Source organism: Aulonocara stuartgranti, assembly GCF_965226115.1.
Source record: "Aulonocara stuartgranti genome assembly, chromosome: 15".
Lineage (NCBI taxonomy): Eukaryota > Metazoa > Chordata > Actinopteri > Cichliformes > Cichlidae > Aulonocara > Aulonocara stuartgranti.
The window spans coordinates 2,304,036-2,315,418 of record NC_138951.1 but is presented as its reverse complement, the minus strand read 5'-3'; positions in this window follow the sequence as shown (position 1 = coordinate 2,315,418).

Genomic DNA, 11,383 nt, shown 5'->3' with positions numbered 1-11,383 from the left:
GGGCACCAGGAGCTCCTCCCACTTCAGAACAAGCTCATGTTTGTAATTCAACACCATTTTCAATGTGTACATCAGGCAGAAATAGCAGCTGTCAGACCAGGCAACAGAAAGATTTGCCACTGTAAATAAACCTCACGTAAGGCTAATACATCTGACCACGACTGGCTAACGTTAGATTGAAGAGTAACAGCTTGGTATCCTACAGTGTCGTGTCTTTTTGTGTGTAGCATTGACTCCAACTGAGCAAAAAACTCCCCAAATGAAAAATTTTCCTTTCATTACTCCAAAGATTTGGTTTATCTCTGTACTATAGGAATGGGATCATGTAGTCATATATTGTTACTGTGAAAAAGTCAAATTTAACCCTTGTATGGTGTTCGGGTCTGTGAGACCCGTGTTCAGTTTTTTTCAAAAGAAAAATTAAACAATTAATTATTTTTTCACGTGTAAATGTGTTGTGTCTTTCCACTCACTCCACTTGATTATAACTGATTTATTTATAACATTTTATATAAAAGAAAAACGAGAAGCACATTAATTCATAAATGTGATCTAACAAAGGTAAAGGGAAAAAATTAACCATGTTTGCTGTTCATATGTCTTGTAATTGGGATGAAGTAAACATCTGTTGAGTAATTTAACATAAAATTGTTTGATAGTGTTAATTTGGAAAGCCAAAACTCTAGCGGGTCCACCAGACCCATGAACACTGGCTGAGTAACAAAAATACGAACACCACACAAGGGTTAAGCTAATTCTCCATGCAACCAGCTAGAAAATATATTCTTGTTTACTGTTTAGGAAAATTGAACATTTTGCACACCGCAAAAGTTGATTCTGTTCATCTGGATGTTTTCAGTGGGAGAAACGTTTCGTCACTCATCCAGGTGACTTCTTCAGTCTCAGCTGACTGCAGGTTTCCCCGATCTTACAAACTGTCAGGGTCCCTGTGCCTACCCGGTCGGCTCAGTACGGCTACATATGTTTTGTATTCCTTTTTTTATTTTTTTCCTGCTCTCTCCTTTCCCCTCTTTCCCTCCTCCCTCTGCCTGGGCGGAGCTTACCTGCCCTTGGCCCACGCACCTGTGGCTCATCACGAGTGATCCAGCTCCTTTATAAGACGGCAGCCCTGTGTTTCTCGTCGCTGGACCGTTGCCGACCCTCGTCAGTGTAACCCCAGCTCAATGACTTCAGAAGTGTTTCATAGCGATTTACCTAACTACCCATTCGTGTCTCTGTGTACAGATTCCCTGGACCTACCCCTGTGTTACCCGAGTGAGTGGAGTGTGAGGAGGAGTGGACGGAGAGTGTGCGTGTCTTTCCCGTTCGTGTGTGGACCCCCGGAGCCCGGCTTTCCCCTCACTTTTGTAAATAATCACCTGGTGCATCATAATAAAGACTCTTGTGCTTTCAAGACCTAGAGCCTGCGCGTGAGTCCGTTCAGTCCCGTTGTGACACAAACAGTGCATTTGCACAATGACAGTTTTTCTTGAGCATGCATCAAGACATTTTGCGTGCAGTGCAGAAGTGCAGAGCCACCCCTAAGTAGGTGCTGTGATTTACTGAAACTTGTGCAAACATAAATCAAAATACAGTATGTTGGGAAAAAACAGAGTTTATACAGTCCAAACAAGATTAAAAGTCAGTGTTGATCACTTTTAATCTTCAACACAACTTGAACTCTCTTCGTCAAGCTTTGTGTCATTTCTTTAAGTAGTCTTCAGGAACAGTTCTCCAGGCTTCTTGAAGGACATTCAAAGCTTTTCATTGGATGTTTCTGCCTTTTGTTCTGTTCTTTGTAAAGATGATCCCACACTGCTTCAACAATGTTGATGTCTGTGAGGTCTGTTACTCCATGTGAGTCCTTGATTGCTGCACCTCTCTCCTGGTATCCTTTGTACATATTGATGACAATTTGAACCAAAAATGTCAAATTTGGATTCATCCCTCAGTAAGACCTGTTGCACTGATTTTCAGTTCTTGTGTAATTTGGCATCCCTCAACTTTTTCTCCCAGTTTCCTTTCTGTGAGAATAACTTAACAGCCATCCTTCCACTGAGACCATTTCAGTTGAGGTTTTGGCAAACAGCCCTGCCACCACTTCTTCTTTTGTCCCTATTTGTCCGGTTTCCAAAAATGTTATAAAGACACATTGCACACCATGATGAGATATGCCAAGTTTTCTTTGGGACTCACCTTGGTGGTGCAAATTTATGACTGTGCTATCTTTGCCAGTCTTCAGAGATTCAACTAAAGAAATGATAACAAATCATGTGTTTTCAAGACGGGCTGCTGGTAGGAAAGTGCCTAAAGATAAAATTTTAAATTATTCTTTGCGATGTTCATCCCTTGAGATAGATTCCTTTTAAATGTCTGAATGATTCATAGGTCAGTGTTAAGTGTCTTAACAAACAAAAAAGATTCCTCTGAAAAAGATCAGGCACAGCTGTAGTTCCTGTGTCAGCTCCACTGTCAGCATCTATGCCCCTACATTTACTCTTTACCTGCATCCATATTGATGAGTTCACCAGGTCTACAGCTGACAACAACTTTCAGCCGTATTTTGTCTGTTTCTTTATGTCATTCTTTTTAATACTAATTATCTGCCCATTTTTAACATGGGATCCTATGGAGACTCGTATCCACCATAAAAAGCTATCTGCCTAGTGCTTAGCAGCTTTTGTGCTTCGTATCTTGCTGAATATCTGATAACACAAGACTACACAATTAAATACTTTTATATTGAAGATGATAATTAACAACAAAACCACATTTATGTGTTGAAAAATCTCCCACAGCAAGCTAGTTAGAGAGCATTAGCATTGCTACAGGTTAGCTGTGCTCTTCCTGTGTTTGGTGTATTTCTGCCTAAACCATTATAAATCCTATTATTTCCTTTCCACTATACTTTAGAACAGCGGCCCCCAAACACAGGGGCAACGGACTGGTACCGGTCCGTGAGTCGTTTGGTACCGGGCCGCGAGAGTTGAGGCTCGGGTGTGAAATTCATGGTTTTCAGGGGTTTTATCTGATTTTATTGTGATTTTTTTTTATTATTTTATCATTAACTGGGTTTCCCTGGATCTTTTTCCTGTGTGTTATGAATAAATCTTCTTTTTTTGGTAGCGGTACTGGTTTTATTTTCTTGTATTTATCCACAACACCTAAAGGCCGGCCTGCGAAAATATTGTCGGACATAAACTGATCTGTGGCGCAAAAAAGGCTGGAGACCGCTGATTTACAACCCATAGATTCTATGTAAGGCTTTCTACACATGCTCTAAACATGCCTATGCAGCTCCTTGTTCCCTGTGTGTGTGTATTAGCATGTATGAACACACCAGGGCAGCGCTACGAGTGAACGAGGCAGATCAGTCAAAGACTTAAAGCCCTGCTCCCCAGTGGAGGAAACAGACAGGCTTTGATGTTGATGTGAACAAATAAAAGGAAGCCAAAATGAGTGGAATGGACTATTATCTGCTGTGGAGAGGCCTCCCGTGGAAGGGAGACTGCCTGCCTGCTTTACTTGGAATCAAGAGGATGAAGAGAGGAACCGAGGAAGATGGAGAGAAAGATTTTGTGTGAGAGAGAAACACACACACAGAAAAACTGCAAGAATCCAAATGATTTCTCTTGAACTAAACACCAATACTGCAATATTTTACATTTCCTGTGTGTAAGGAGTCTGTGCGTACTCAATATCTACTTAAACACTATAAGAAGCCAAGTAAGGCTCATTGCCAGAGAATGCAGAAAATGGTCCTTGCTATATACGCTGTAGTCTGCTCAGATAAACAAATAAAAATATGATTTCTTAAGCAAGAGGGAACAGTGAATTTCTGTACTGGAATTAATTTTAGAGGCACTAATAATAAGACTTGGCATGTCCAGTTTAGTACTGCTAATGTTAACTCACAGAGAAAGGCACAAGGCCATTTGCCAAAGCCACAAATAGACTGAGTCCAACAATAAAATCTGCATTAGCTTCTTGCTGAAGCTGAAAGTGGAGAAATTGAATAACCATACCTACATTAACTGGTAACTAAGCAGAAGTAGGCCATCTAATTCAATTACTGTTGTATGTTTGTCATAGGCCAATTCAGAACCAGACTTTCCCCAAAGCAAAAACCAGCATGCAAAAAAGGTCATGTATTCTAGAAATGAATAGAGGAGCATTTAAAGGCACAGGGAACTTGTTTGCACAAGCTGACACATGTTAACTATCTTTTGTACTGGCTGGAAAAAGTAGGTCAGATGTACCGCCAGCAAGTGTACAGGGCTAACAACAGAAAGCAAACGAGACACAGAGAGGATTCGTGCAATGCTGACCCACTGAAGGTAGCTCTGTTTATTTTTAACAGATTCCACACACTGCAGGTTATAGTATTAGTACCAGAATGTAGCCATTAAAAAGTTTGGAGTCACTGAGAAATGTTACTGTTTCTGAAAGAAAAGGTTTCTCTTTACCGAGTATAACTGATCAAACTAAAGTGAATGGAAACTAATAATTAAAGAAGTGATACCAGGTTATATAATACATCTACATAGTTATACTTCTTACCGTTTAAAGCAGGGGAGGGGGAACTCCAGGCCTCAAGGGCCGGTGTCCTGCAGGTTTTAGACGTGTACTTGATCCAACATAGCTGATTTAAATGGCTAAATGACCTCCCCAGCAAGTCTTGAAGTTCTCCAGAGGCCTGGTAATGACCTAATCATTTGATTTAGGTGTGTTGACCCAGGTTGATAAACCTGCAGGACACTGATCCTTGAAGCCTGGAGTTCCCCACCTCTGGCTCCCTCAACAAATAACCTTCTGAAATAAAAGCTTTTTAAGTTCCCAAATATTTTGTTTTTCGTGCAGCTTTGCACAGTCTGACTCTTAAAGCTACCGTGTGAACAAGCAGCTAGTTACAGGCGTATGAGGTGTCTGTTTCTCAAACTAGAGACTTTGATGTACTTTGCACACTTGACCTCCCCCATGAAGGGAGTAGTACACGCTGTGTAAGTTTAACTAAGAACATATTCAGGCAGTTTAATGTTATAATAGTTATAAAAACCACTATTTTCTTTATTAAAAACAAAAACATTTCTTTTTTACATTAGTCTATATATTGCAGTGTACACATGCATTGACCCTGAACTAGATTATGAATATTATATTCCAGTTAGCAAGATGCCAAATGACACTGCAAATGAAACATCTGAGCAGAAAGTTAAAAGGCATCAGGTAGGAAGCTGTGCTGTATGGGATACACACATACTGCTTTTACCTTTTAAAAGCCTCACACAGCAGAAAATAAGAAAACATCCAAAGGTTTACAAGAATAATAACACAGGTGGTTAAATGGCCCCTCATAAGAGCAACTAATATAATGCAGGAAATCCGATGATAGATTGTTGGCCCCTGCAAACCTACAACTTTGATGCAATTGATAATAAATAATTAAAAGTGGAGTTTTTACTTGGAGGATGATACACAGTCTAGTTCCTGCACAAGGCATGTGCTGAAGTGAAGAATGACTGGCTTTTACTTTTTACCGAGTTCTGGCATCTTTTAAACTTAGAAACGACTCAACTTCAGTTTTTTCTGTCGCAGAACTATGACAGTGAATGAAGGTTTGGGGGCGTCGGCTGCTAAAAGTTGTAATTAGTTTGCGGTGCCACATCTGCTGAAGGGCAGTCATCTTTAATGAACATCAGCAGCCCTAATGGAGCTTAAAATGACACTAGGAAATACAAGATGTCATGGTCAACGAGGGAACGGCTACATCAGTCAGACTCTTCATTTCCTTACACATACACTTTAGTTTAGAGAAGCAGCTCACTCACTTTTTAAATGTCTCAGGCTTTGGCACCAGAGTTATTCAGCAGAAGTTAAACATCCAAAGATGATTCATTCTAACTATTCTGCACGCTTGCTTTGCTCCTTTTCCATCCTTTGTCTCCTTCTGTTTTATCTCTAAACATATTTCAGGTTTTTCTGTTGTGAAGTCGTGCTGTGGAACGCTGAGCTTGGCCAAGGTTTTGATTTATTCATGAGGTTCAATGAGGAAGGTCTTTGATGTCCATGAATTATTTAAAGACAACACTTTTTAAAATAATTCCTTACTTTGGGAATTACTTCCCAGCGCTACCCCACCAAATCTTTATCACTGGAGTGAGGAGAGATACCACGAAAGAAAAAGGCACCCATGACTGGCAACGCCTGAGACTGTGCTAGAATTCCTTTTTCCAAAGAGTTTGCACATTTTATCCATTAATACAAGTGTTTTATAAACTTTTGTTCTGTCCTTTAAGAGTGGGTGTCTCTTTTTATTTCCAAATGGTGGGCACAGTGTCTTGGAACAAAACACTTTTTACACAGTTGGTTGGTGCTGCTATCCAAGTACCTAAAGTAAGTTGTCTTCAAACACAAGTAATTCTCTGGTAGATTTTACAGCAGTTGCATTTGAAGTCCCAACCTGCTCTCTGTCAGTCACGTACTGTAGGGCTATTTTTGCATCTCAGAGACGACGTTAGGAAAGGAAAAAGTTTAGCCAATCGTATACATCCCAAAAGTCTTGAGCCACACCTCATTTCTTTATCTTTTGCTTCAAAGGTGGCAGACTTTGTTGTCACTGTAAATGTTGAGCGATGGTTCTTCAGACTTTCTGAATGCCATTCAAAGTTTTTCTTTGTCACTGCCGACTCTTTCACTCATTTTCAGTCCACAGGAATGTTTCTTTTTGCTTCTTAAGCCACTTAACGTTTGCCTATGAATTATTTAAGCATAAAAACACAAAGAATGAAACAATGTTTTGCCTGAATATTAAAAAAAACTAGCAAACACCCATTTTAAATGGTATCTTTAGGCACTTTGTTATTAGCAGCATGTCACAACAATACATCATTTGTTCTCAATCTACGAAAAAGCTGATGGCAAAGATACAATATAGGTATAAAGGATAATATAGTATCTTCGAACCAACGAGGTGATTTCAGCTGAAGCCTTGGCATATCTGGGCGTGGTGTGCTGTGTGTCCTTAAAACATTTGAGGAAACTGGACACAAGAAGAAGTGGCAGGCTTAAAAACGATCTGCAGCAGATAAATGGCATCTGAAAGACCTGACACAGGACCTGAGAAATCCATCTGACCCTTCAGTTGATCCATCTACATCAGTGGGGGTCAAGAAGCCATTTTTAAGGACCGGGGAAAAAGGGAGAAAAGGCTGAGGTATCCCATATCACACATGAACTGGGATGAAAATCACTGGCATCAGGTTTTATTGAGTGATAAATGCGAATTAGAACATTTTCGGTTCAAAACCTCATCAGAAGGTCTGTAGAGAGGTACAGCCATCTGTGAAACACGGGGAAGCTTCATTTCAGACAGAGCTGTCGTCAAAGTCCAAGGAACTACAAACAGAAAGATACCATCAGATTTTGATCCAGCATGCAGCACCATTTGGAAAGAAACAGCTTCATTTTTCAGCATGACAATGACCCCAAACACACTGCCAGTTCACAACCAGCATACCTGGGTGTAGAAACAGACAGTGGAACACCATCAGTCGTGCATCGGCCTCCCCAGAGCTCGGACCTCAACTTTACTGAAGCAGTGTGGGATCATGTTGACAGAGAACAGAGCAAAAGGCTTTAAATGTCCTCCAAGCAGCCTGGAGAACTCTTCCCGGAGACTACTTAAAGAAATTACGTGAAAGTGGTCACACCAAATATTGAGTTTCAAGAAAAATATAAAGAAACAAAGGGTGAGTCAAGACTTTTGCACAAGACTGTAGTTTGAAATTACACTGTAATTCATTCAGTGTCACCATAGGTTTATATTTAATGTTATAATTAACAAGCATGGTTGTTTTTAAATTATGGCCATATACAGAACTTTTGCTTCACAATAATCTAGACTCTGCAGAGCCATTTTCATGTCCCCCACACTTCTCCCAAAAAAAGAAAAATCTAATTATAGCTGAAATTATTGCCAGTAATTCTGACCCACTTTTCCTGAAACTGAACAATTTAAAATTCACTCTTTTTGTAGACATAAAAAATCGTTATTTTTTTGTTTTTTAAACCACAGCAGGTCCACTAGTTCAGACCCACGACGGACCCAGTATTTTAATTCCTTTACAAGTAAGAAATAAGAGATATGACTGATGTGTAAATGTTGCTTTACAGTTTTGTTCTTTTTAATAGTGCTGTCTAACCTTTAGGTGTTGCAATGTTACCTCCTCATCCCCAAAAGCTTGATTCTGTTCATCTGGACGTTTTCAGTGGGAGAAACGTTTCGTCCAGGTGACTTCTTCAGTCTCTGACTGCAGGTTTCTCCGATCTTTTAAACAGAATCCACTTTTGGGGATTTACTTACCTGGATGACTGAGCATGCATCAAGACGTCGCCTCATTTAGGTCATCACATACGTTTAGATTTACAAGCCCACTTTCTCTTTTTCCCTCCCCTTGTTTTGTTTAGTTGACAGCAGGACTGTGCTTCAGTCACCTAAACATAGCGCTCAATAATCTGTCTTAATACATCCCAAATGTGTCCACATATGGCTTTCTGTTTTTCACAGTTTAGTAGGATACTGACATGAATGAAATATGACAAATAATATATGTGTCATTTATCCTGGCTGGTGGACTACGCAACCTCATAGGAAGCTGTAGCATTGCTGCATGCACGCAGTTCAAACTCCTGGTGATTAGTGATAGCTGAGACCCCCTGCTGGTACCAATGTTAAGTCCGGTGAGTGCCCAACTAATCTCAGCTCGTCTCTCATTTGATTTGTCCACTGAGTAGTAACAGAGTGTGGTCTTTTATCACATTGTAAAACCACCCTTCTGTCATGTACAGTACTGCAGCAGCATTACTCTTTCTGCTCGGGCAGTTCTCCCTTTGTCTCAGTTTCTCGTTCACGTACCAGTGCAACGAGCGTGCAGGCACAAATTCCCCCTCCCTGCCCGCGTCCCCGTCTTTCCTCTTTCTTTGAATGCTGATATTATGCGATAGCATGGCATAATGTGGTGTAAGGGCAGCGGAGAGAGCAGAGTCTTGGATCTTCACCCAGCCGTGCTCGGCTGTTTTACCCCATGCGGTGGCACACAGCGCAAGCAGAAGTGATATAATTAGAATGGAAATTACAGAAAGTTACAGGCGAGCTAAATCCCCCCGCGCATCGCGTGGCTAAAAATGTCCCGGGCAACGCCAGTGGATGTATCACCATAGCAACAGCCTTCTTCTGCACTCTATTTTCAGACTGAAAAGGGAGAACCATCCAGAGAGAGAGAGAGAGAGGAAGAGGAAGAGAGAGGAAGAGAGAAATGCAAACATTGCCGTTTCTGTAGAAATTGATACATTATTCACGTAAGGAAAACATCTCAGAGTGAGTGCTGGGGGGGAGTCACGTGTGCCGGCTTGTCAGGGCTAAACTGAACTGTCTTTGGGGGCATCAGTGTGACGGTCGTACAAGGAGAATGGGGGGGCTGCAGGGTTGACTTACAAGACTGAGCAGAGGTCAGTGCTGAAATCCACACCAGCAACCAGAGATGTTAACATCAATGCAGCAGCGTGATGAGGCTGCACCCGCTTCTATTTTAATCAATCACACATCAAATGGTTAGAGGATGAAGTGGCGAGGAAAGTGACTCATCTCGTGGAGGAACCGGAGTCGTTCGGGCTTCAATGAACCTGAGTGGAAGCGAGCGTTTAAGTTCAAGGGCGAATCAAACATCTGATTTGTCGTGTGGCTCTGAAAAATTAGATTCATGATCAATTTGTGAAAAGAAATTATGAAAAAAAAAGAAGAAGCTCAATCCCGAAGCACTTAGTCTCTATGTCTCCCCTTTTCAGTTTGGTTCAATTTATTATAATTCACTTCAGTACAATGTGGTTCATTAGCATAGCGGTTGAAATGCCAAAGCAGTGAGACAAAAGATCCACATTTTCTCTCTTTCTCTGCTGGTCTAATCAGGCCTTAAATGAAAGCATGCTCTCTCTCAGCACACACACACACACACACACACACACACACACACACACACGCACACGCACACACACACGCACACACACACACACACACACACACACACACACACACACACACACACACACACACATGCCACTCTCTGTCCATCTTTCTGTCTCCTAATGTTTGGCTCACCCCCTGGGGGTCTGATTGAGCCGGCTGTGAGGCATGGATCTTTCTCTATTGATCCGCCTGCTGAATCACTTATCCCTTTTCCAATGGCCTTCATCACCACACTCAGGTTTTAGCACTCTCTGCATGCACAGATTTCCTTACTTGTACAGCCAAGATCCGGGGCTGGAAAGAAAATGGTTTACCCCGTGAAAGAAAAAAAAAAGAACAGAGTGACTGGATTGCAAAGAGCTCGCTAACCGCAGCGAATAACAGTTTCTTAGGAAAGCAACACACTTAATTACTCTGATCGGATAATAAATACCTCGAGGAATAAAAAGCGATGTCTATGATGAGCACTTTCCAGCAGCAATCATTAAGAGTAGTTGAGGCAACTGGGTCATTGTCATCTATAGAAACACAGGAGATCCCGAAAGCTTCAGATCCTGCCTTTTCTGGAAGGTCTCAAACTTAATTTTGAGGTCAAAGCAGCAAATGGACTCTCGTGACAAGATTTAAAGAGTCTACACAAGTATGTCCAGGGAGAAATGGGCAGAAAAAAAAGTCAATTTCCATAAAGTTCTGCACCTGGTTAATGCAGCAAAAAGAATGAGTAATGACTGTGTCATCACATGGAGCCACTCCGCAGAGTCTGTTTTTTTCTCTTTTTTTAATCGAGGTGAAATGCTAAGTGAGATCCTGTTCTCATTTCCCACAGCGTTACTCGGTGACACAGTCCGCATTTAGCGCAATCTGCTCAAAGACAATGGGCTTTAATCTCCAAACAAAACATCTGAAAGCTTTTCAGCCGGACGTAGAAGAGGATCAAAAGAAAGCCTGGTCACGCGTAAAATTCCATTATGTAAGTCAAAAGCATGAAAAAGCCGAGTATCTTAATGAAAGCCAGAAAAAAATGCCAAGAAAACACAGTTGTGATGCGAAAACAAATGGTAACATGTAATAAAAATTAAAGCCCATTACTGTTGAAGGAAACATTTGCAGCGTGTGCTCCCATATGGCCGCGAAACTATGCAGACCAGCAAGCATGCATTTAAACGGCTCGCTACAGCGTGTAGACTACTGGAGATCATTTGAATGCCACAGTGGCCTTATACAAACCCTACTATTATCACCATCCATCAAGTTGTCACGCATCGTTTTTTTTGGTTGTTTTTTTGCTTCTGGCGAACCGACAGGCTGAAGAGAAGAAACTCTCCCGAATGCTTGTAGGTTTGACTGTATAAATCAAAACAT